The 24,447-nt window shown below is 36.4% G+C and overlaps 1 protein-coding gene across 4 annotated transcripts in view; it reads left to right on the top strand.

The window, feature by feature from the left end:
- CNTN5 (contactin 5) overlaps positions 1-24,447 on the top strand; it is a 682,193-nt gene that overhangs the window by 321,239 nt on the left and 336,507 nt on the right. The window lies entirely within an intron of this gene.

The following is a 24,447-nucleotide window of genomic DNA, read 5'->3' as shown; positions in this document are numbered from 1 at the left end:
GGCCTTGACACTGTGCAAACACTGTTCAACAATAGCTGAAACGTTAGAGCGTTATCACTAATGTGATACCATCACAAGCAAATCCAAAGACCAGTACCATACGAGCTGCTATGAAGAAAATTAACTCCATTCCAGCCATACCCAACGTAATATCTACCCCTCACTCCATACCATTTACGTCATGCTCAGTGGCGTGTCCTCACTACCTATGCTATCTAATATATCTTCATTAACAGCCACCTCATTTGCTGTCCTTTGATATATACACAGATATAACTCCCTTCGTCTATAGGTCTTTTCTGTCAGATGTCCATAAAATATCCATAAAAAGTTCAGGACTTGGGTTCTATTTGTTATGGTGGTTGCTCTGGACAGGAGACGTGTTGAGTTAGTAGATGCCAAAGCCAGTTCAGGTTGGGACACTGCTGCTCTTGCCTGGCTTCTCCATTTATTTAGGTGATTTATCTTGATTCATCATGATTTAGGTGACACATCGGATATCCCCATCCTCCTTCATTACCCATTGCCTGGGTCCTTGAGTGAAAGCAATCCCACCAACAGATTTGACTTTTCCTGAGGGAGGAACAACTCATGATGTCTTTCCCAGCCAGTTCCCTACATGGGCTACAGTGCAACCTTATGTTCTTCTACAGTACACAGGGGTTTTGTTTGGGCAAGACCAAATTAGATACTGTATAAGTCTTTTGTATTCTTACTCTCCATGGAAAGTATAGGTATCATAACTTTTAGCTGTATTTTCTGGCACATCTAGAGAAAATATATGTACTATAGCTGTTATGCTTTATCACCATACAAGTTCAGTGATCGGATTAAACTGATGTCTTTCTTTTCTGGAACCATGAAGGAGATGTACATTGAACAGGCATCAAGAGTCTTAGTTCAAAGTTGTTAATGTTCACATCCAAAATCATTAAAGTCAGTAGTGAGATCTTGGTGATTTTGCTGTTCTCTCTTTTCTGCTGATTATAATTTTATCAAGGTTTATCATGGTAAAAATATGTAGAATTATCTTTATATTCATTTTACAGAGAAAAAAGAAGGATTGAAACTCTTTTGTTGAGAATAGTATCTCTATTAGTAAATATGAATATGAGTAGATATGAAATAGAATGATCATTGTATTATTGTGATGATTTACTTGACTACCAACATGATACTTCAGTTTTAGCTTTTATGTTTTTACACAAGCATTAATACTTCATTATAAAATATTTTACACCACCCTTTTTGAGTGGGTTTGTCTTTTTGTGCTTGAGATGGAAGTTATTCCCATGAGGATTACTGAGTTGAGAACAGGTTGCCCAGAGATGCTGTGGAGTCTCCTTCCTTTGAGATATTCAAAGGCTGTAGGTGACCCTACTATGAGCAAGGAGTTCGACAAGGTGACCTCCAGAGATCCCTTCAAACCTCATGCATACTGTAACTCTGTAATTCTGTGATCTGATCCTCTAGTATTGCCCAGCCAAGTGACTTCTGCTAAATTTGTATCCCAGTGCTTGCACGTCCCTGTGCCCATTGCATTCAGTATAGCCTTCAACAGTCCATGGTATCATTCAAACTTTCGGGAGGCTGGTGCAGGATAGGCAATATCGTACACCTGATTAATGCCAGGTTTCTTGGCCAGATGCTTATGTGGATGTTTTGGAAATGAGTCCCATTGACTGACTTGGTTCTTTCTGGGGTGCTCTTTCACCCCAGAACTTCCTTTTCAAGGCCTAGGGTGGTGTTTTGGGTGTTGGTGTATACAGGGTGTGTTTCCAGCTATCCCATTGTTAATTCTACCAAGGTAAACACATGACTCTTGACTTGTCTGGTTTGTGGCACTATGATGTAATCGATCTGCCAGCCCTGCTTCATACTGATTTTGTAGCCACTGTCTGTACTGGGGACTGAAGTAACAACAACAGAAGTAAGATGAGCTCGGGGGAGCACTGTTGACATTTTCATGGAGGACAGTGCACTTGACTTTTCTGTTGCAGTTGTTGGGAAGGTGCTACTATTTGACTAATTTAAACAGAAGCACATGTCTTATATTGTTAAAAAAAAAAGGTATTTTGGTGAAAATCTTCATACTGAAAAATCCTTATTTGAGAACCTAAATCATTCTTGTTCATGAGGATACTGTAGCTTAGTGAAATCAAAATATTTTAGTATGGGTCTACTGTATTTAAAATTTCAACAAATGAAGAAAATAAATCAAGTATCTGTTGAGCAGTGGCTTACAGAATACTTAATTGTGGTGCCTAATATTGTGTTTTATCATTTAATTGGAAAATTTAAGAAGTTATTACTATATACATGTCCTATTAATGTACTTCCTTTTATAGATTATTACACTTTTTTATTTTTTCTTTATTTGAATTTATCACTTGAACCGTTAACCTGTGTAAGTCCCCATGATAAAGGTCATGATAAATTAGATCATGATATAAAATTCCCTTCCTCTGGGGCTTGCTTAATATTTAGTGTTCAATGTTATTGTGTTGGATTTGGCACTTGAGTCATTTCCTGTGTTACTGTACATTTCCTTATCTACAGAAGTACCCCTGAGGTCTTGCAATTTGCAGACAATAGGGACTTTCTATCAAGCTTTTGACCAGTCTCTTAATTATTTACCATGTCAAAGATTCTCTAATGTTTTTATTGCCCCCTCGTGGGCCATTTACTAAAAGCAATTTGCTGTTTTGGAGATAAATTACCTTTATTTTGATTTGTACACAGCAAAAGAATTGTAAATAGGCTTTTTCAGGTCATCAGAGATCTTATTAAATTCTGCTGCCTTCATTTTCATATTCTTAAAAGATTTATTTTTGGCCTTGTTAATAACAACAAACATCTTGACATTTTAATACTGCAGTTGACTTTTTCAGAAGACTATAGATAAAAGATGAGGTGAGTTGAACTACTATTATTTGTTAGTTTTTTATTTTATTTTATTTTTTCCTGGCATTTAAAAAGGCTTATGTCTCTGTGAAGCCTAGGTTACTGCAGGACAAAACTGTCTGTTGGAGTGCACCTGGCTAATTATTAAGTACAAATTTATGGCCTCTACCTGGTCACCCAAACGGGGCTTGTACCACAAGATGAGAGGGACTTCTGTCTAGGCTAAATGTACAGATCTGGGAGGAAACCAGCTGGGAAAGCTCTTCACCTTCACATTGTCTTTGACATGCCCATGGTTCCTTTCTGAAAGGAGTGGTGAGTTGTCACTGCAGTTATACAACTGAGCATCACTTTCAAAACTTCCCTTTCCTTCCTCCCCCTCAAAAATGTAGTGTAAATTCTGTGAGTCTTGGCCATATGAAGGTTTTGGTATAAAGAATCAGGTTTGGTTGCCTTGGATTAGTAATTCTGCCCTCTAGACTGTTTTTTTCTTGCCCCTGTCTTGAAAGAGAAACTGTAGTTACTACTTTGCTGAAGCGAATGTATCAAGTGGATAAAGTCATGTGTATTGAACCTGGATGCTGGGATCAGACTTTGCGAGCAAAGCAAGATTGTTTCCAGAAGCTTCACTTGCAAAATTATCATCTACATATCTCCAGATGTGGAAATAATAATAATAAAAAAAAATTGTATTTCTGTTGGTTTTGCTTCACTTTACTGCCCCCCAAACTAACTGCTTGAAAATCAGCTGAAGTCTTCTGTGGTTTAGCCTTCGTGGGCAGCTCAGTACCACACAGCTGCTTGCTTGCTTTCCCCAGGTGGGGTGAGGGAGAGAACCAGAAAGCTAAAAGTGTGACAAGTCATGAGTCAAGATAAAGACAGTTTACTAAGTAAAACAAAAGCCATGCGTGCAAGCAAAGCTAAACAGGGAATTCATTTGCTACTCAACCACACCTGGTGGCAGGTGGGTGTTCATCCTCTCCCAGGAAAGCAGGGCTCATCAAGCATAACTGTTTCTTGGGAAGACAAATGCTGTTACTCTGAACATCCCTCACACCCCCTTCCTCCATCTTTACCTCAGCTGTTATTGCTGAGCATGACACCATGCAGCGTGGTGCAACCCTTTGGCCAGTCTGGGCCAGCTCCTGGCTGTGTCCCCTCCCAGCTCCCTGGGCAACCCCAGGTACCTCTTTGGCAGGGCAGCACAAGGAGCTGAACAGTCCTTGGCTCTCTGTGAGCACTGCTCTGCAACAACTAAAACATTGGTGTGTTATCACCACTGTTTTCATTAAAAATTCAAAATAGCATCATACAAGCTTCTACAAAGAAAATTAACTCTATCCCAGCCAAAACTATAACAAGACTTAAAAACAAGGCTGGTTTAATACTTAGTATTATATTGTATCCTTACCTCAAATTCAGCTGATAAGATTTTCCTCCAAGAATAATATGGGGCAGTAGATTGTTTACTTCTTCAGTCTTTTTTTTTCCCCCCGTGTGCCTGTGTTTCAGTGTCACTGTTTGCAGTATGTATAAATATGTGTCTGTCTTTATGTATACAAATTGATTTTTCTTTCTTGTATGAAGAATATAATATAAAGTATTTGTCATAAATTACCAGTGTACAAGTAGTTTTCTGTGATACAGTGATTAATTTCTTATTGTACTTCACATATCACTTCACAGTTTGTAGAATAATTTTGATACTGTATAGATATTAGTAAAAATTTGCATTTATATAGGGCATTTAATGATGAAGGGTCATAAATGTCCTTCAAAATTCAGCATACTGGTATGAAAAGTACCCAGAGGTAACTTAATTCACTTCTGAAATGTAGCATCTGTTCACTTATATAGTATCCATCTAAATATTGCAGTATCCATCCAAGTATTTCTAATGCTCCTGGTTTTGGTTTATAGCATCCTGCACAACACTTACAAAATTATATTATAAAAAGGGTGGAATTCTACTTACTTGCCTAGTTTTAGCTTATGTAGCAAGCTGTTTTACCCTTGCTGGCTAAAGTGTTTGAAGATCTGTTTTCTGACAAAAATTTGTAAAATGAGAAAAGTATGGATTAAAATCCTGGCTAGTCAGACTTCTGTGGTTCTCCAGGCGGTAATTTTCATAGATGTAAATTGACAACAGTCTCCTACCAAAAAGTAGGTTAGTAGGTTAAAATCCTGTAGTCCACATATAAAGACCGGTATGGACAAATAGCAGTAGCAACCTTATAGTGTTGAGAACTTGAAAATCTTTTGGAAGATTTAGGCAGAAAGTAAATATACAGACCATTTTGTTTATTTGTTTCAGGAAATAAATTATATTTTATTTAAAAGTGCCAGGAATTATATCCTTAGCCTGAGTCCTGAAAGTGGTGTATACAGAGAGAGGGATTACATTAAATTAAAACTACTGGTAAAATAGATTTATATGTGCCATGAAATACTTGAAATGAAGTGTCTATGTTCATCCTTGCCTCTTTAAGTATTAAGAATTGTCATTAATTTAATCTTTTCCTTGCATAGTGATATACATACAAACCAACAAATTATATCCCTGCAATTGTCCTAGTCACTCTATGGGCCCAGTGTTCCTCTGCTATGTATTTATATAGTCAGTATTTTAATTCTTATCATTACTGCAGATTCTCAATAAATAAATAAATAAATAAATCAGGAAAAACAAACAAACAAAAAAATAAACAAACAAGCAAACAAAAAAAAAACAGGAGACGTGAGAAAGGCCTGAGGACCTGAGGACCTGTAAGAGAGGCAGAGAGGCCTGAGGACTGCTTGGTTTTGAACTGATTTTTTCACTGTTTTCTTATCCTCAGTGTTTTTTTTTGTTTGTTTTGTTTTGTTTTGTTTGTTTGTTTTTCTTTTCACTTTGATACAATCAATGCTACCATAATTGCTCTCTCTCTGGTTTTCTTGTTCCTTTCTTTTGGCTGTACAACTCTCATTTCTATTGGTATTATTAAAAAGCTATCAGTTTGGTAAACACTGTCAGATGACAAAAATATGTAGAAAAAACTAGGGGAAAAAAAGGCATATATGGTCAAGGAAGAGAAATGGGAAGCAGTAGATGCAACTACCATGACTGAACTGTGAGCTGCAATGCTGGAGAGAGGTACAAAGAGGAGTGGTATGTTGCAGAAGTACCTTACAGTCAATGAGCGGTACATTACTAAAAAAAAAAAAACTGTTGAGAACTCTTAGGTATACTGAGTACTATATATGGATAACATGAATGTGTGTTTTCTGTATTGTTTCTGTGATTTTGCGCCCTTGCTATTTTTAGTCTTGACAATTTCTGGGAAGGATTTGTACATATAAGGCATGGAGACCTGCCAACTTGTAACTCATGTTCTGAACACTGAGAGAATAAACACCTCAGACTTTGTAGGGCTTAAAATTTGTGTGAGCAAGTAGAGAAGACATGAACTGTAAGGTACAGCTAGCAAGCTTTTTCTTCAGCTGCAATTTTGAATATGTAGCAATAATGACGAGGGTGTGATTATTCCAAGAGAGGTGTTGTTTAGAGGGTGTTTATAATTAGAGATTTTTCCACTGCTTTGTCCAGTCCAATTTGTTCATTTCGATGGAAGAATCAATAGTGCTAGCCAAAATAACTGGGAAAATAGTAGCAACTAATATAGCACAATATTCATGTCTTCCTTGTTTTAACTGGCATTTAGGAATGGCCTTGGCAGAGTGGCAGCCCATATGTAGAGGCTGGAGACTCTGCAAACTGACAGCTTTTTGAATTTTGATCATTCTTCAGTTTCACATGCATTCAGTGTAGCTGTGAAAACAGATGAGGAGGCAGGGAAGCTCTATAAATGACAATGTCCCTAATAAGGATAAGTATCTCAGCACTAATTGAAGGAATATGTGCATAACTTCTGTGGATGCCAGTTTTGCTGTTTTTCTCAAGCTGTTATTTAGGGGCTGAATATTTCACTTAACTGCAGTCACTTGCACCAAGGCATTGGAAGCACAGAAACAACAGATGAAAACATGTCTCTAATGAAAACCTGAAACAATCTTGTTTGTTTGTTTTCCTTTCTTTTAAAGAAAGAACTTTTGGTTTATGAGAGAATATGAAAAATGAGAAATATCCTTACAAAAGGATGAAGAACTTAGATTAAAAAATATTTTTCCATTTCCACTTTTTTTTTCTTTCTATATTTAGAGAATGATTAAATGCCATGGTGTCACACCATGGAATTCAACAGAATTTACTACGATCAAAACCATGACTTAGTTAAAGATGTGAGAATGGCAAGGTTCACACAAGACTTACTGCAGGCTATTGGAGGATTTCTAAACTCGGATGCGTGCTCACAAACCTTCCCTCTTTTTCAAGCACTACCCTGCTCCTTCATCAGTGTGTACAGCAGACAATCTTTGAACCTCGAGGAGTCTGCCCCGAGACGCGTCCCACCTCAGGGGGAGATCCTCAGTCACAGCCCGCTGTGGTCCCTGGAGAGCTGAAAGGATGCTTTGCTTAGGACCACTAAGGATAGTACCATGACTGTCAGTACTTCTCCATTCTGACAGATATCCTGTTCAGATAAGGCAATTCTGGTATTTTCCACCAACCATGCCATTCTGGTACCTTCCAGAATGTACAGTTCTGGTACTTCCCAGGCTGGGCTGTGATCCAGGCTGCAGGGTCCAAGACACCATCAGGGAGTGCCTGTCGATACTCTCTTGTTATGCCTGTTATGCCTGTTGCTAACAAGAAGATGATGTAACATTAGTTAATCTTGAGTCATAGTTGAGCTGAGGAAAGAGCTACTCCACCACACGTGGTGATCCTGAATCAAGGAGGTGTTTGTCTATGATGTAAATCCCAGATGTGGAAGAGTATGAACACACAGACACACATACTCCATTAATTTCCACAGAACAAAAGAGAGACGGGAAGATCTATGAAGATCTTTCTGTGTTATTCTTTACTTAATTATATATGTATATATATACACACACAGTAATATATAGTAATATAAATGAGCTTTTCTGGCCTCAGAATGACTAAGCATTTTAAAATCCACATTGTGACTACTGCTTTGTTTTTACGTCATCTAATATTAAATACGACTTTTTATTTTCCAGTGACCAACAAAATATGAATGAATGGCTTGTCCTAAGCCCAGCTTTTATGATGTTTCCAAAAGTATTAAGGCTTTAAGGATTTAGGTCTTTTTTATAAAGCTGTATGAAAGTACAGACAAATATGAGACATTTACCAGTTTCACTTTAGTTCTGGTGGTATGAGAGAACAGACAGAAAAGAAAGAGAGAGCGTAAGAAGTAAAAACATATTCTTATAACACTTAGCTTGTTCTTAAAGAAAAAGAAGACACCAGCACAATTAAAATTTTGAATTAGATGACGTGCTTTCATAGTGCAACACACTATGAAAGTTCATGCCAGGAGTTACTGCAGAGGCTCTAGTTCAGTAGCATTTATTTTAAAAGTCCTGGAAACTGCAGCCTGCTCTGGGACTGATCTACAACAGTCCTCAGAATCAAAGGCAAATGTCTGATGGGTAATCTCCCTCTCAGCTGTATCTCTAGTCACTATGTGGGATTTAAATGGTATATGAAATCCTCCTAGCACGTTACTTTTTGGCTGAATTTCATCATAGAAGCAATAATAGGTACATGATGTGATCCTGCTGAGGAACAGATTTTGGAAATGAAATGCATTATACAATATATTTTTTTGTATACTTTTAAATGTATCTTGAAGTCATGGAGAGCACTTAGTGGTAACTAGTCAAATGGTAGTGTAAATTTACCATAGGTTTGTAACTGAAAAACTAATATTTTTATTTTTATCCTCACTTGCCATGACTTCTATAATCATTTATGTTATATACATACATTCTTTGCTTTCCACAAAAGTGTAAATTCTCCAATCCAAAAGGAATGAAGGAAGAAAAAGGTTGCCCTTGGAAGTAGAAGTTCTCAGTTCCTTCTGTTCGTTAGCACTGTTTAGACTTGCAAATAATGTGAAGAAAAAATACTGTCTAGATTTGTGGCCAGGCTGGCATATGTGTAAAAGTTAGGAAGGAAAATAAGTCAAGTGAGATGTTAGTCAGAAGCTGTTTAAGCTGTAAGGATAAAGAGGATGAAAGAATCTGTTTTAATTTTAATTAACACTAAGGGGACAGAAGGCAAAATTCACATTAGCATTCTGAATAATCTTGAACATTCATTGTTTTCTGGCTGTCTCAGTCAGCAGCCTATTTGAATCAGTCAGTCTTAGAAAATTATATTATGATATATTAGTTTGATCACTTTCCTAATTCTGTTTGGAATGCAGCCATCATTTAGGAAACTGCAGAACAAAAGCATCTGAAGTACTTCATAAAAAAAAAAAAAAAGTACATAGAATCCACCAACAATTTAAATTCCATTTCTGTATACCAGTAGGGAATATAGTCATGCCTGAAATGTGATTTTACTTTGTTGATATTTGAAACAAATTCTACAAGTACCATACATTCTTTAGTCTGTCTTTGAGTGATCTGAATCTACCTTGAAGACTTTATGTTTAGATTTATCTTGAAATCTTGAAATCTTTGATCTTGAAATTTTGCTAAATCATTAAAAAAATAAATAAATAAAATTAGACCTCTTCCATTATCTAGCAGCCATCTAATATTGTAAAGGGTTAAAAACAGCAGAAGACAAATTTACAGAGAAAGTCCAAGTCGCTAGCATAGTTAATTTGTTTTTGCTGAGTCCATTTTCCAGTATTGATTTTTGATCTGGGCACAACATTATTACAAGCTGGATTTTTTTTTTCTTTTCTTTTTCAGCTAAAAACATTTGCTTTACTTTGCTTTGTTTATTCCAGTGTGGGCAGCACATATTTTTGTGCAATTAAAATTTGGGAATATTTTTGAAAACAGAGGAAGGAATGTAAAAGACATCAGAGCTCATTTCACCACAGTTTGCAGGAACCCAACTTCAGAAAATAAATCTTGAAATCCCAAGTCAGTCTTTGCCTAAATTTCTGAATACTTATATACTCTGGGTGCATATATTTCCTACTGGATGTTTCCCAAGTGCCTCAATTTCTGCCAGTAGACATGCACTCAACAATCTATGTTGTGAAATGGAGCAACAAAGTAACTCGTTCATGTCAAAGCCCCATCAGGATTCCCCTGGGAGGCATTTGCTTGCCTTGTGGAGCCTGAGCTGGAAGATTTCAAGACTTGCCTACCAGATAAATACAATGCCAGCCAAACATGAAGTAGGACCATTAAAGCTGTAGTAATTAAAGTTGGAACAAGGTAGACTAGAATTGAACTTTTGCCTGGTCTCTTCCCTCCCCAGACTATTCACCAGTAACTGAGAAAGAAAGACTTTGTCCTTCCTGGGGTAAATATTCAATCGAAAATAGAGCAACCTTTGCCAGCGAGAGAGCTTCATAGTGTGTGTTTTTGCCACATTGTTTAAGGCAGCCCTGACAGAGGTAGTAGATATGATTTCTTGTGCCCTCAAAATACAAAAATAGGTTGAATCTTTCTAATGAGTTAAAGGGAGGAGTCTATTTCTTCCTCATCATCTCATTTCACAAAAGTGAAGTGATTCAACACTTCTCTGCAGAACATAGTTTATGGCTCCACCCAGACCCAGAGACAGGCACCTATATCCAGATGCACCAGCAAACATTTTACATTGAGAATAAGGGCTCATGCCACTATCTGGAATTTCTTATTTCTTACGTTAAGGGGTTTTGTGGCCTGTCAGATGGCTTTTATAGCTCCTTGGATTTTTTTTTTTTTTTTTTAGACAAGTACCTCACCATTCTGGTCATAAGGAATTCAGCGTATCAGTTTAAATGTTTATTTTCTTGAAGTTTGTATAGAATTTTCTGGAATTCCTTAGCTCCATTTAATCTAAATAAATGACTACAACTGTATTTTATTATTCTATTGTGCTTGACAAAACAAAATGTCTGTTCCAAAGAGATGAAGGCTTCTTTCTTAGCAACCAGGGTTACTGGGAGATGTAATAACAACATCAAATTAAAAAAAAAAAAAAAATTACAAGGTTTTACAATGAAAAATATAGATCAGAATGAAAATTAAATTTAAAGTGCATGAGCCAGAGAATAACAACATAGTAAGTGAAAATGTTAAAGCACTGATGTTATCTGTGGGAGACAAATACATTATGTTTGATTTCAAGTTTCTGAAAGCTTGGCAAGTAATTTACTCAGTAGCATTCATTCTCGAGTATCTCCATCGCATGCCTCAGTGTAATCAGTTTTAGCCAAAATATAAAACCTTCATCAGGAGATACTGTGGGATATCAGCCGGAAGATTCCGTCTTTCCTTAAAGATTTGATACTTTTATTCAAAATCGTTCTCTGAATAAAAGAAATAATGGAAGTGTAACAAGTCTGCCCTGTCTGCATACCCTGCACACAGCGATAGGCATGTCTGTCTCTGTTTCATCTTACAGCAAAATGTATAGATATAAATGGATTTGAAAGACTTCCCCAATAACGTTTTTCAACATTGATAAGTTGCCCTGCAACATTTCAGTTTGATGGTTTTGGTCAAGTGCTACAATGAAAGCCTAACTAATCAAAGTTAAAATTATTAACAGCAGCATGTGTATGGACCCAGAGTAGAGTCTGTTAGAGCTACAAGCTTTTGAGTATATTAAGAATTCTTCAGGAAGAAACGTTGTCAGTTACAATAGTTAAGGCAATACTGTAAAAGGTGTTGTGTAGCAGGCTTTCCACAGGGTTTGTAGCACTATTTTGGCTGGAATTTTCCCTCAGAAGAGATCCAGTGATGAAAGATAATTGGAAACTTATCAATTGTCAGCATTAATTCTCAACATTAAATGTATCGATAACAATGGTGAATAATCATAACATTCATTAATTTAGACAGGCAAACAGTGCTCAGCAATATATGAAAAAGACATGCCTAAATTGCAGAACATTAGTCAAACTGTCCAGCACTGGTTCAAACAGCACCTGCTGCTGACATTTAATGTTATCAAGTTAAAAGAAAAAAAATAAAATAAAGGGTGTGTGTGGGGAGGGTGGAAACATTAGAACTTGGTCATCTTTCACACTTACTGTCTTATTGCTTTGGAATATAATTTTATATAAATGTGCTGAAAAACATCTGATTTGGAAAAAAAAAAAAAAGAAAAAAAAAGCACCTGGAAAAGATAGAAATAGAAATAACTTTTATCTTATGCTAAAAGATAAACTGGAATAGTCAGGAGTTGATGACAATCATAAAGAAAATGGGAAGAGAAGACATACTATTTCCCACTAGACATACTATTTCCCATTTAGAAGGTTACCTACATAAAGAACTGTCTAGTTCTGCCTGCGCATGCTTATCACAATACCGTTCTTCAGGGTGCCAATAATGTATCACCTATCAGCACAAAATGTGCAAACAACTATGCTGCCACTTTTTGACTGAAGCATTTACAAATACAGGTGAGCACAATGTTATATCTATATTGTAAGTTGTTTCTTCATGGATCCTTGTTCAGGTGGAATTTAATACTGTTTGCATGTAGAGAACAAGGAAAGGAAGTTTATATAGGAGATGGATGAGCACATTTCAGATTGCTTCCCTCTTGTTTTCTTTCACCAGGACGAGATGCATGAATGAATATTTAGTAGAAAAGGGAAGTAAAATGCTAGGAACACATTCCTTTGCATAGGTCTGCAGTATTTATCTCTATAATAGTCTCCTTGTTCTGTGCAGTGGGTTGAGACCAATCTTCCCATGGTTACATAACTAAAAAAGCTAGATTCAATAAAGACTATTTTACTCCTATATATATATGTGTGAATATATTTATATATAAAACCTGCTTAGAAATTAGATCAAATAGTTCATTATTTTGTTATAACTTTAAAAAAAAAATGACACGTTTGACAAGCTGTTTGTTGAAAGGTGAAAGATTTTCAACCCTTTAATATTCAGAAAACCATGTTACTGGAAAAAAAAAAAGTGTTTATATAACCTATAGGTATGACACAATGTGTAGGTTGTTCCTGGGAATTACCTAGGAAGAATGTGGGAATGAAGAACAACACATTGTATTTTGGTTTCCACTGACTGATTACAATACTGTCTTCACCCACAGCACAAATGGCCATTATTATTATTATAACAAGGTAAAGTGTATTTTTTTTTGAGAGATAACATGCTGTTGTGGTTTAACTGAGCCAGCAGCTAAGCACCACACAGCCATTCACTCACCCTCCCCCTTCCCTCTCTGGGATGGGGGAGAGAATCAGGAAAATGAAGCCTGTGGGTTGAGATAGAGACAGTTTATTAGGACAGAAAATAATAATAATAATAATGATAATAGTACTACTAATATTAATGTGTATGAAACAAGTGATGCACAATGCAATTGCTCACCACCCACTGACCGATGCCCAGCCTATCCCCAAGCAGCTGGCCCCCCCACCCCGGCTAGCCACCCTTATATATTGTTTAGCATGACATCAGATGGTATGGAATACCCCTTTGGCCACTTTGGGTCAGCTGTCCTGGGCCTGTCCCCTCCCAGCTCCTGCTGCACCCCTAGCCTGCCTGCTGGCAGGACAGAACGAGAAGCTGAAAAGTCCTTGGCTTAGTGTAAGCACTGCTCTGCAACAATTAAAACATCAGTGTGTTATCATCATTCTTCTCATCCTAAATCCAAAACATAGCACCCTACCAGCTACTAGGAGGAAAATTAGCTCTGTCCTAGCTGAAGCCAGGACACATGTTGGAATACATGAATCTCTGTACTGGATGTTCTCTACAAGACAAAATTAATTTCCACATCATATCTGATATGGTACTTGGATTATAACTACATATCACAGAATCACAGAATTGTAGGGGTTAGAAGGGACCTCGAGAGATCATCGGGTCCAACCCCCCCTGCCAAAGCAGGTTCCCTAGACCAGGTTGCCCAGGTAGGCGTCCAGACGGGCTTGAATATCTCCAGAGAAGGAGACTCCACAACCTCCCTGGGCAGCCTGTTCCAGTGCTCCGTCACCCTCACCATGAAGAAATTCCTTTGCATGTTGGTACGGAACTTCCTGTGCTCCATCTTGTGGCCATTACCCCTTGTCCTGTCCCTACAAACCACTGAGAAGAGGTTGGCCAAATCCCTCTGTCTCCCACACCAGGTATTTATAAACATTGATAAGATCCCCTCTCAGTCTTCTTTTCTCCAGGCTGAACAGACCCGGGCCTCTCAGCCTTTTCTCATAGGGAAGACACTCCAGGCCCCGTATCATCTTTGTAGCCCTCCGCTGGACTCTTTCCAGGAGATCCCTGTAGTTTTTTTGTACCGGGGAGCCCAGAACTGGACACAGTACTCCAGGTGAGGCCTGACCAGGGCAGAGTAGAGGGGGAGGATCACCTCCCTTGACCTGCTGGCCACGCTCCTTTTAATGCACGCCAGGATCCCATTGGCCCTCTTGGCCACCAGGGCACACTGCTGGCTCATGGTCAACCTGTCATCCACCAGGACCCCCAGGTCCTTCTCCTCAGAGCTCCTCTCCAGCAGGTCGCCCCCCAGCTTGTACTGATATGTGTGGTTGTTCCTTCCCAGGTGCAGGACTCTACACTTGCTATTATTAAAATATATAAGTGAATATGGATGTATAATATATAGTGAATATGGATATAGATGAGGGATATAGATGGATATAGACATTCCCTTTTATATGTTACTTCAGTCAAGAAGACACCTGAATATTTTGTATATAATGGAAGATAGATGTGTAAATGGAATATAGAGGGGACCGAGCCTTATGGGTCCCTTGAGGTTTTGTTCAAAATGCTCTATAAATTTCAAGAGGAAAGTGAACTTTCTTACCTGCAAAGCAAACAAAATTATCTATTAGTACTGTGGAAAAGCTTTACACCTCTGGTGTAAGTTTGGGTTATTTGGGGGTTAGCACACTAGCATCATTTAGGTCTTGGACTTGCCTTTCTCTTTATGAACCGTCTTAAGAGTGTTAAAGATTTAATAAAAAAAAAAAAATCAATATTTGTCCCCTGAGTGTGGTTTTGATCACTGAAAGCACAAGAGGAACTTCTTGCTATTGTGGTTTGTTTTGTCAAGATACCTTTGTGTAAGTCCACAACAGACTTTCCCAAATCAGTATAGACCTAAATAAAGTCTCTGTCTCACAGCCAGACTCATCAGGATACCCAGACTGGTAGTGAACTCCAGGGATGCAAAGTTGCTCAAGTTGCTAGTTTGTAAGGAACAGCAGGTATGGGGAGATCAAATTCGGGTTGTCACTAAAAGTATGCTATAGCTCATCTTTCATACAGACTACTACTGTGTTCTTCTCATTTACAGAGGCACCACTGATACCACTAGAATTGGAAATTCTAGGCATAGATAACATTAATATCACTTTTCCTAGGCCTAACTGTGTTGGTCGTATTTCTGGAGAGAGGCTTCCTAAATCACAGGATGAAGTTCCATGAGCTTGTTGAGTGACAAGGGCGTCATGAAAAAGAATTAAAAACAAGCGGCCTTTCCATACTGACTTGCTAACTGTGAACTTTAAATTAGGTCACAGCTCTATTATTATCTTTTTAATCAATCTGGCAGAGGGCCTGTGAACCAAAGGCAAGAGGATTACTCTTCATAATGAGGGAGAAGAAAGTGAGTCAGAAATTAAATTTATGAACATTTTATATGAATATTTATTAGTGCAAGAAATGTAAACAGAAACGTCTTACATTATGATTGTGAACATGTTTATGAATTAGTTCACGTCATAGAAATTTGGTGGAGTCACAGGACTGGAACATTAACATCAATAGTAGTCCTTACTTAGGAAAGATTGGCTAGCGAAAAAGGAGGCAAGTAAACATGGCACAGTTTAAAAGGGAAGTGAGCAGTTTCTTTGAGTTGCCTAAGAAATTGTACTTGCTGAGAGTCTGTGCTTAGTAATAAAAAAAGGAAAAGAACATGGGCACTGTGACTGAGGTCTTTTAAACACTGATAAATGAGTGATCGTGTGGATAAGGATTTTTTTTTATTATTATTTTTTTTTGTGAGCAATTAGTGGAATTCCATAGCACACAGATCTTAAAAGCAGAGCAAGAGATCTAAACTACCTGGACAACCATTCAGAAGGAAATAGTAGAATCTGAATTGACTAGGAAGTTTTGGAATGTGATGGTCATATACATATATATTTTATTTTCTTAAAAACTAGTTAAAGGACAAAAATAGTGGAGGGAAGGTATATCTCCTTTTGTCTGTAAGCTAATGGTTTCTTCTAACAAAAAGGATCTGAATAAAAGAAAGAAATAGTAAGGCAACTTATTTAAAACAGGCAACCATTAAAAGATAAATTTCAGTGTTTAACAAAAAAGATAGAAATATCAGGATAAGAAAAACATGAGAAGTGTATGTGAATCTTCATGCATCTGCTTAAACAAAAATACATATGGCCCATATCAGAAGTGCCCTAATACCTTTACTGATGACACAGAGAGAGTCCAATTTCTGTAATTCCGCTAAACGAGGCTAACGTCTGATATGCTCTTCCAAATAATGAACAAAGGTGACATTGGCTGCTCAGAGAAAACGAATGAGTACATTTGCAAATGGCCAGCTGATATACAGCTTGTGGTAGACTTACTGACATTGGTCATAGCCAGTACTAGAAAACCCACAAAAAATATTATATTTAAATTACAAGATTTTTTAGCAAATGAATAAATAAATAAATAAAGTTTGTGGCTATGCCAAATGTTTTGGGAAGGATGTTTATAGTTCCTATGGACTACAACTGTGGACAACTGCAAGGAATTGGGAAAATGTGATCCTAAGTAAAGCAGAATTTTTAAGCAGAACCTATTTCTTAACCATTCAGTATAAGCAGTTTTCTGGAAATAAGCTGAAAATTTATCACCATTAAAAAAGTAAGGAAATAGAACAAATTCTAACATTCCAAATTGTGGAAGGGCAGAAAAAGGCCAAGTCACTCAAAACCCACATCTGATCTTGACAAACTTGTGAGAATTGTTCATATAATATAGGAGACTATTTTAAAAGTGGTTTTAACTGCACTACAGCCTGCAAAATGTGTCTAATTATCTCCCACAGCTCTAAGAAACTCATTTCCCAAAGGAAAGGTGGCAATAAAACTTTGTCCTTATAACACTTTGTATTTGTAAGTCTAAAAAAGATTTATAAAATTCACTAATTAGGCCCCACAAACCTCAAGAGAACAAGTAAAGCAATAGTTTACTAATTTTTATGGATGCTGCACACCCAACTAATGTGATTTGCCAAAGGTCACACAAAGTCAGATACAGAGTTAGGAAGAGATCAAAAGACATCTTTCGTTCCTAAAGGCCAATGGCAAAAGGGTGCCCAGCAAACAACACTTTTCCTCCACAGTTTAGATTGCTGTATGCCTGTATTCATTAAAATGTCATTGGGCAGACTCTTCTGGTAGTTCATCCTCTTTATTGCTCTGCTTTGTGGAGAGCAATTAATATGAAAATAGTAACTCTGTGTATTAGGTAAAATAAAATAGCTTTTCATAGGACAATTATAATAAATTCCAAAATCTTTCAATATTTGTTCAGTATGTATTTGTGGCATTGTGAAAGAATTCATAACATTAATTGTAAGAAAGAAATAAAGTATACTGTGTACAGGGGAATTCATGAACTTCAAATGCTTGCCACAGTAAGACAGACTCACATAATACTGCACTAAACGCTTCACATCCCATTCATACACTCAGGGAAATTTATTTTTCAGTATAGCTGCTGGAATAATTTGGGACATCTGTGTATGTATCAGTGAAAAATGCCTGTTAAATCCTAAGATCAATATATTACTGCATGCCTCAAGGAGTATTAAGTCCACCATGAACTGACAAATGCTCTAACAGAAATCAATCTGCTTGCTTGATTGATTGATTAAGCTGTAGAGCACAGTGTCAGCCATTAACCTGAGTCACTGGACTCTGGCCAAACAACAGTTAGGCTAAGAAGGCAACATACACCAAAAAAAGCAGAAGTCTGAGGTAGAAAATCTCTTCAAAACCACCTAATTTTCAAGCTGTTGGAACTCAGTTGTACATATATATAACATATATGCATACATTTCACCAGTATTCACTGAGGAGAAAAATTAGCAAAGAAAAGAAATTGAAAGGTTCTGTTTGCAGTAGAGAGGTTCTTCTTAAGGTTCTTTTCCTTAAGTGTCACTTAAGGAAAAACAAAATTAATTGCAGGATGGAGATGAGTATACTTTAATTTGAAAGAAAAAGCCACATGCAACAGAATACTGAGATTCCAAGGGAAAGTCTGCCCTATCTCCCCAGACTCTCAAGACAGGAAGAAAATTAAGGGAAAAATACAAATATATATAGAGAGAGATATTGCTTTGTCCAGATGCCCATCTTTTGCTAAGAAAAGATAATTTTTTTTTATTGTACAAAGCTAAATGTCTATTTTACGTAAATGAACTTAACACTTGTGTGTCCACAAGTTTCACATCTGTGAAAGGACTGGAGCATCCAGTCCTATGGAAGACTATGGCTTTTCTGTGACATCTAATTCAGAATTCTCAGAGAAAAATATGAGACCTAGTAGGCTCCAGATCTTATTCCAGAGAAGTAGACTCAAAATCTATGCCTAAATTCTAAATAAAAGTGTATCAGAGATCACTTCAAATCAAATGGCAGCAAATAGTCATTGGGCCAAAGGGCAAAATGCTTAAAGCTACCTTTTACCCCAACAGATTTCTTGAGAGTTGGGATGCCCAAAACAGAGGTAAAATATGAAGCTAAACCTTGTGTGTTCATACCATAGAATCTTAAACAGTGTGAATAAACCACAGTGAGTAAACTCCCCCCCCCCCCCCCCCCCCCCAGACTACTTATGTACACAAGCACAGTCGTTCGGAAAGCACTAGCACAGAGAGCTTTGTCAAAGCTGTGGCACCTGCCTCAAGAGCCTTCCTGGAATTTCCAGCAAGCAGATGTTCAGAAAATAGACACATTTTAAAATAATAAAATAAAATAATAAAATAAAATAATAAAATGCACTGTGCTTTTTTTCAGTGACTGGTTTTAGGTGTGATTTCGGCCAAATTATTCAGAATTTTCTCACATTAAAGTAATATTAAATCATGAAACTATCTCACTTGCAGTCACGAGTTATCCATCTCAACGATTATAGAATCAGGATCCTAAATTAGATATTGGCATTTTAACTTGATCTTGAAAAGAGAGCTTATTTAGTGGTAGGAGGAAAATGAAAGCAATTTCCTAGTCTCAATCCCTCATTCCTCTTTATATGTGAATGTACTCTCATACAAATAAAAACAAAACCAAACTGAAAACTGGCTGCAAAATAATTAATCTGAGAGTAAAAGGATGAAAGCATAAAGCAATATCAGCATTTAGTTTGCTATAAGTAGGCTAGATATTTCCAAATCTGAAATACTAATCTGAAGAAACAGAAGGTAAGTAGTCTGCCACGGCTTGTTGACACTATCCCATTTCCTTGTTCTAGTAAAACTATCTTGACAATTGTACATTACAAATATCTGGGATTGTTTATAAACCTTCAGAGGGAGATTTTTTATTTTTATTTGTTTTATTTAGAATAAATCTTTGGTAAAATATCAAAATATAAGGAATAAGCTGTTGTATTATATATAGCAATTTCCTGATTTCTAGAGTCAAACCCCCTTTATAACAATTTATGTTACCTACTATTCTAAGACCTTGATTTGCTTTCTAAATTACAGGTGCACTTTACCATTATCTTGTAACATCAGCTCCTTCTTTGCATGTGTTAGTGATTTGTATGTCCTCTAGATGATAGAGCAGATACACCTGCATGCTGAAGGGCTGAATTAAATCATTAGTCAGGCTTATGTCAGGCTACTTTGGGCCCCAGTGCATCATTTGATTGTAAGCACTTTGTTCTTCACTTGCTTCTTTACTTCTGCATGAGTTATTTTGCCTCTTTCAGCAGAACACCTTCCCTGAAGGGAAGCAGTCGTGCAGTTTTCTAGGTTACCATCAACTGGGACAGCAGTCATAAATGCCATTAAAGAAATGAGTGTTTATGCAATAATGATTCTTCAGGAAATCAACTTATCTTGGGGTCTGAAGTTCATTTGCAAACTGAATTTTTGTTTGTTTGTTTGTTTTGTTTTGTTCTTTGTGTAGTCACATCCTAGTGCTTCATTTGTACAGAGCAATATGTGTTTGGTATAAAGAAACAGTGAATTCTGGTGAATCTTTGTAGTTAGCACAGATTCCTAAAAAACACTTCCAGAGGAGATACTACGTAGAAGTAGGATGTCATCCCAAAGATGCCCATCTCTCTCCATTGTCTATAAAGGAAACCTAGAATAATGAGAAAAGACATGTTAAATCTAAAATTATATCTGTGATAGTATTATGAATGACAGATGGGAACCCATCCAGATGTTCACAGTTCCAAGTCCAGTGATGATCCATAAGATGACCCTTACTAGCTATCTGTGCTATACTAACTCCACTCTATGTAGAAAAGACAATGTTTATGTGTATTCCTCCATTCCCGGTTAAAAAACATTCATCCACCAACTCTAACATTTGAAGACTTTTCCCATGATATTTGCCCATACAGATAATTCATAATATAATAATACATAAAAATATGTAATTGATTATACTACAATTTAATTTATTTCTTCAGCTATTGTTGAATTTAATAATAATAATAATAATAATAATAATAATAATAATAATAAACAGATGACAGAAAAATGGACAGGAAAATAGAACATTTTTTAAAAATATATTATTATTATTTGATCAGCTTCAGAAGTTGTGCCTTCTACAGTGCAAAAATATTGTATTCACCTGATTTATAGTTACAGATGGCTTTATTTTTTCCAAACAAGAGCTTGGTCATCACATGTTTATGTGAAATGTCACTCGTCTTACTGCTCAGTGCTAGCTGAGGAATCCCGCTTTCCTTTCTTGCTCCTCCTCTGATCTTCTCAGTCATGGTGTGTTGCAGAGAAACACAGGTCATCGGCATAAAATGTTGAGGTCTGGACTCTGCAAATGCTCAAGGTCATTCTTGTAGTTTCATCAGGGACTTCATTAGTTCATCAGTTGTGCTAGTAATCCTTCCAGATCTAGAGTACGTGCCTGCTGAGCCACATTTACATACTGCCCTACATGCTAACACTACAAAAACAGGAAAACCAAGGTAATTCCAAACTTGGAATAGACTTTTAAACTTCATTAGGAGGTGTGAATTCAAGTCTGATGATTTAACTGTTTGTAACTGTTACTGAAGCAGTTAAAGAGTCATAATATACACAACAAAATATCTGCATAATACATATATAATACAGAACAGCATTAATATGACCAGGTTGTCTGTAATTCTAGAAATTCCTGAAAAGAAAGTTTAAAACCTATTTAAAGACAGAACTTCCTTGCAGATGACAAATTCAAAACCAGTAAGTCTTTAAGTTGCTAGCTCACCCAGAATATTGTTTTTAAGGTGTAAACAAGAGTCTGTTTACAATTTACTGTTTATAACTTATGTATAAGACATAGTGAACTGAATTGAAAAGATATCCCATTGCATTTTCAAATTAAACGGAATTAAGTAAAACAGAATTAAACACTTCTCTAATCTTTCTTTAGTTACCAGGAAGAGGTTGATTAGATAGTGTTATTTCTGAGGAATATTTTCTTCTACACAATGTGCACATCTGCAACAGAGTGCATACATACATAAACAGAGAAAAGCTAAATGAATTAAACAAAGGCATAGTCCTTCAACAGCAAATTATAAAGAATTTATAATAATGTATTTTGATGCTTGTTTGGCATATTTGGAATGTACTGTTCCTTTGAGAAGATGTTTTTTTAAAAAACTTCTGAGATGACACACTCCTGATTTAGCACACCTGTGATGATGTCATTAACATCATTGTATCCAGTACAAAGAAGAGCCAATGACATGCAGTGCAAAGCTATCTGCCCTGGAAGATAGTTCTTTAAAATTTACTCCACGCACACTGGCATATTTCATAAAATGTAGCATCTCATAAAATGTAAGATGTATGTCTCATTTACATGAATCACATGCAAGAGTTTCAAGCTGCTAACATGCAGTGTTCATTCCATAATGCAAGTCAAAGAGGACTTAAAATGACTGCTGAGAATCGCTGTCCACATGTGAACTTTTAGCCAGAACTGACTTCCATAAAATTTCTGATTCTGCTTAAAAAAAATTAAAAAAACGGTATGCCCCTTGTTTCTCTTTGTGTTTTCTGGAGAAATATGTGTAGTATTGAACTGTTAGTTAATACATCCCTTGGAGGTGAGAATTCCTGATGCAGAAATCTTCATCCAGCTAAAAAGAAAGAAGCTAAACTTTGCTTTTCTTATGAATGGTACTTTTTGGAACAGGGTGTAAGAGTATTAAGTCTATACATCTATCCTATGATGAAATATACTAATCTTAAGTAAATGTGAGACTCTTCACAGTTGCATGGTTGTTCATCAATCACAGCTTATTGCAAGAAACAGTAATGTGAAGGAAACATCTGTTTGATTGCTGGCAGGCTGTCTGCTCTGTCACCTGTAGTACATCAAGCTGACGTGTCCCAGGATTTCCAGAGAAGTTTGGGTACTGCAGTCCTGCACCAGCAGTTTCAATAAAAAAGAAGCACAAATGAACATTTTTTTGGATAGTTTGACATAACAACAGTTACCAAAATCTTTCAACAGATGGGTTTATTTCTGACACAGTAAGGTTTTGCATACACATAAAATAACCTGCAATTAATTCATTGTAATATATTCATAGTTGTGGGATTTTTTTTTTTAGTCCCTAAACTCTAATTGATTTCAAAGTGATAGTTGCTACTGATTTTAGAGAGAATAGAATTTTTCATGTACTGTTCAAGAACTATGGCAAAGACAATCATTCCAGATCACAAAAATTGTTTGGATACATTAAGTTATAATAAAATTTTAAGAAACATTTCTTATTGGCCACAAAATGAGAAAGAAAGTGCTGAAAAAAAAATGAAATCTTTATCTTTGTCTGAATCTCTGTCTTGATGAAATGAAAGAGACAAAACACTCCTGAAAATTAAATCAGATTGCTAGCCATTTTACAGTCGTAATTCAACTTTGCTTAGGAAAACATTGCATTTTTCCCCCTGTTCTGTGAAGTGATCCTACTCTTTCAACAGGTCCATATGCAACTCCAGAAACCTTCTGGGATGTAAGTGAGCTTCAGCTTCAGCTAGCTATTTTTACTTTGATGAAATTCTAAAACTAATATTTTTTTTACTGAACTTATAATTTTACTTCCAAATATAACATGTTGTTAAGCTAGAAATGTACCAGTTACCCAATGCTCACATACATTTTGCATTTGTAAGTGATGTTTTTTCTTGGTTATCTCTGTTTCATTTAGCTTGTTTTAATGTGTATAGGATTTATAATATGGATCTTACAGCTAGTTTCATTTTTTTTAAGAGTCTAAAGTTAGATCAAAGCAAGCTGATCTGTTTGTCAGACTAACACTTTATATGTAGTATTTACATGAATTACCCAAGTGCATATTACAGCTACTTAAACTGTTCTCCAGGGGTTCAAGCATTGCTTTTCAAGTGTGGGAGAGATCCAGAAAACATTTTATACATTAAAATTTCCCTGAAATCCACTCAGTTACCTCTATTTCATTGCCTTATCTTTACAGAGTGATAGAAATACTATATCATTTGCTCATGTAAACCCCCAACAAGCCCTTAAAGATATGGTTCATTTTTATTGAGTGTTGTTTCAAATAATTGGGAAGGAAAAGAACTACTGTTATGAATACAATGTAAAGTAATCATTCCAATTGTCAGACACAAGCAGCCCTCTTGTATTTGATAGCATGTTTTCTGGATTCTTGTATTCTTGTCCTACCTAAAAGAATGCTGTTGGGCCTGATTTTATATCCATATTTCTGCCTAAATCCTGGTTAGTTGTGGAACATATGTTGATTATAATAGACGGACAAGATGCTTTTACTAAACCTGTGGCCTTTTCAAATGCCAAGTGCATAGGAGAATAGAAAAAGATTTTTCAAATAATTTTGTCTTATTACAATTTTAAAAAAGCACGTAGCTTTGTGGTAATTTATGATAGTACATCTGCTGAGCTACAAGAGCTTGGAAAATCTATCCTGCTAATGGTGTCCTAAACTAAAATTATTATGCATTCATTAAGTTGCAATAAATAGAAGAGCTAATGCATTAAAGTTAATAGGGCTGTTGGAGATGTTTACAGTGAATAACAGTATGAATAGCTCTCAGAGAGATATGAATCTCACTGGGAAATCCATTTCAGTATAAAGCCTGTAAAATGTGGGTAGGTGCTCATGGCAGCCTTCTGTATCACTTTACAATGAACTCATTCTGGGTGCATTCATTACTTCTTAAAGCTATTTCCAAGA

The sequence above is a fragment of the Anser cygnoides genome, chromosome 1 (assembly GCF_040182565.1).
Source record: "Anser cygnoides isolate HZ-2024a breed goose chromosome 1, Taihu_goose_T2T_genome, whole genome shotgun sequence".
NCBI lineage: Eukaryota > Metazoa > Chordata > Aves > Anseriformes > Anatidae > Anser > Anser cygnoides.
Note: the sequence above shows the minus strand (reverse complement) of the source record. Positions and strands in the feature narration are given on the sequence as shown.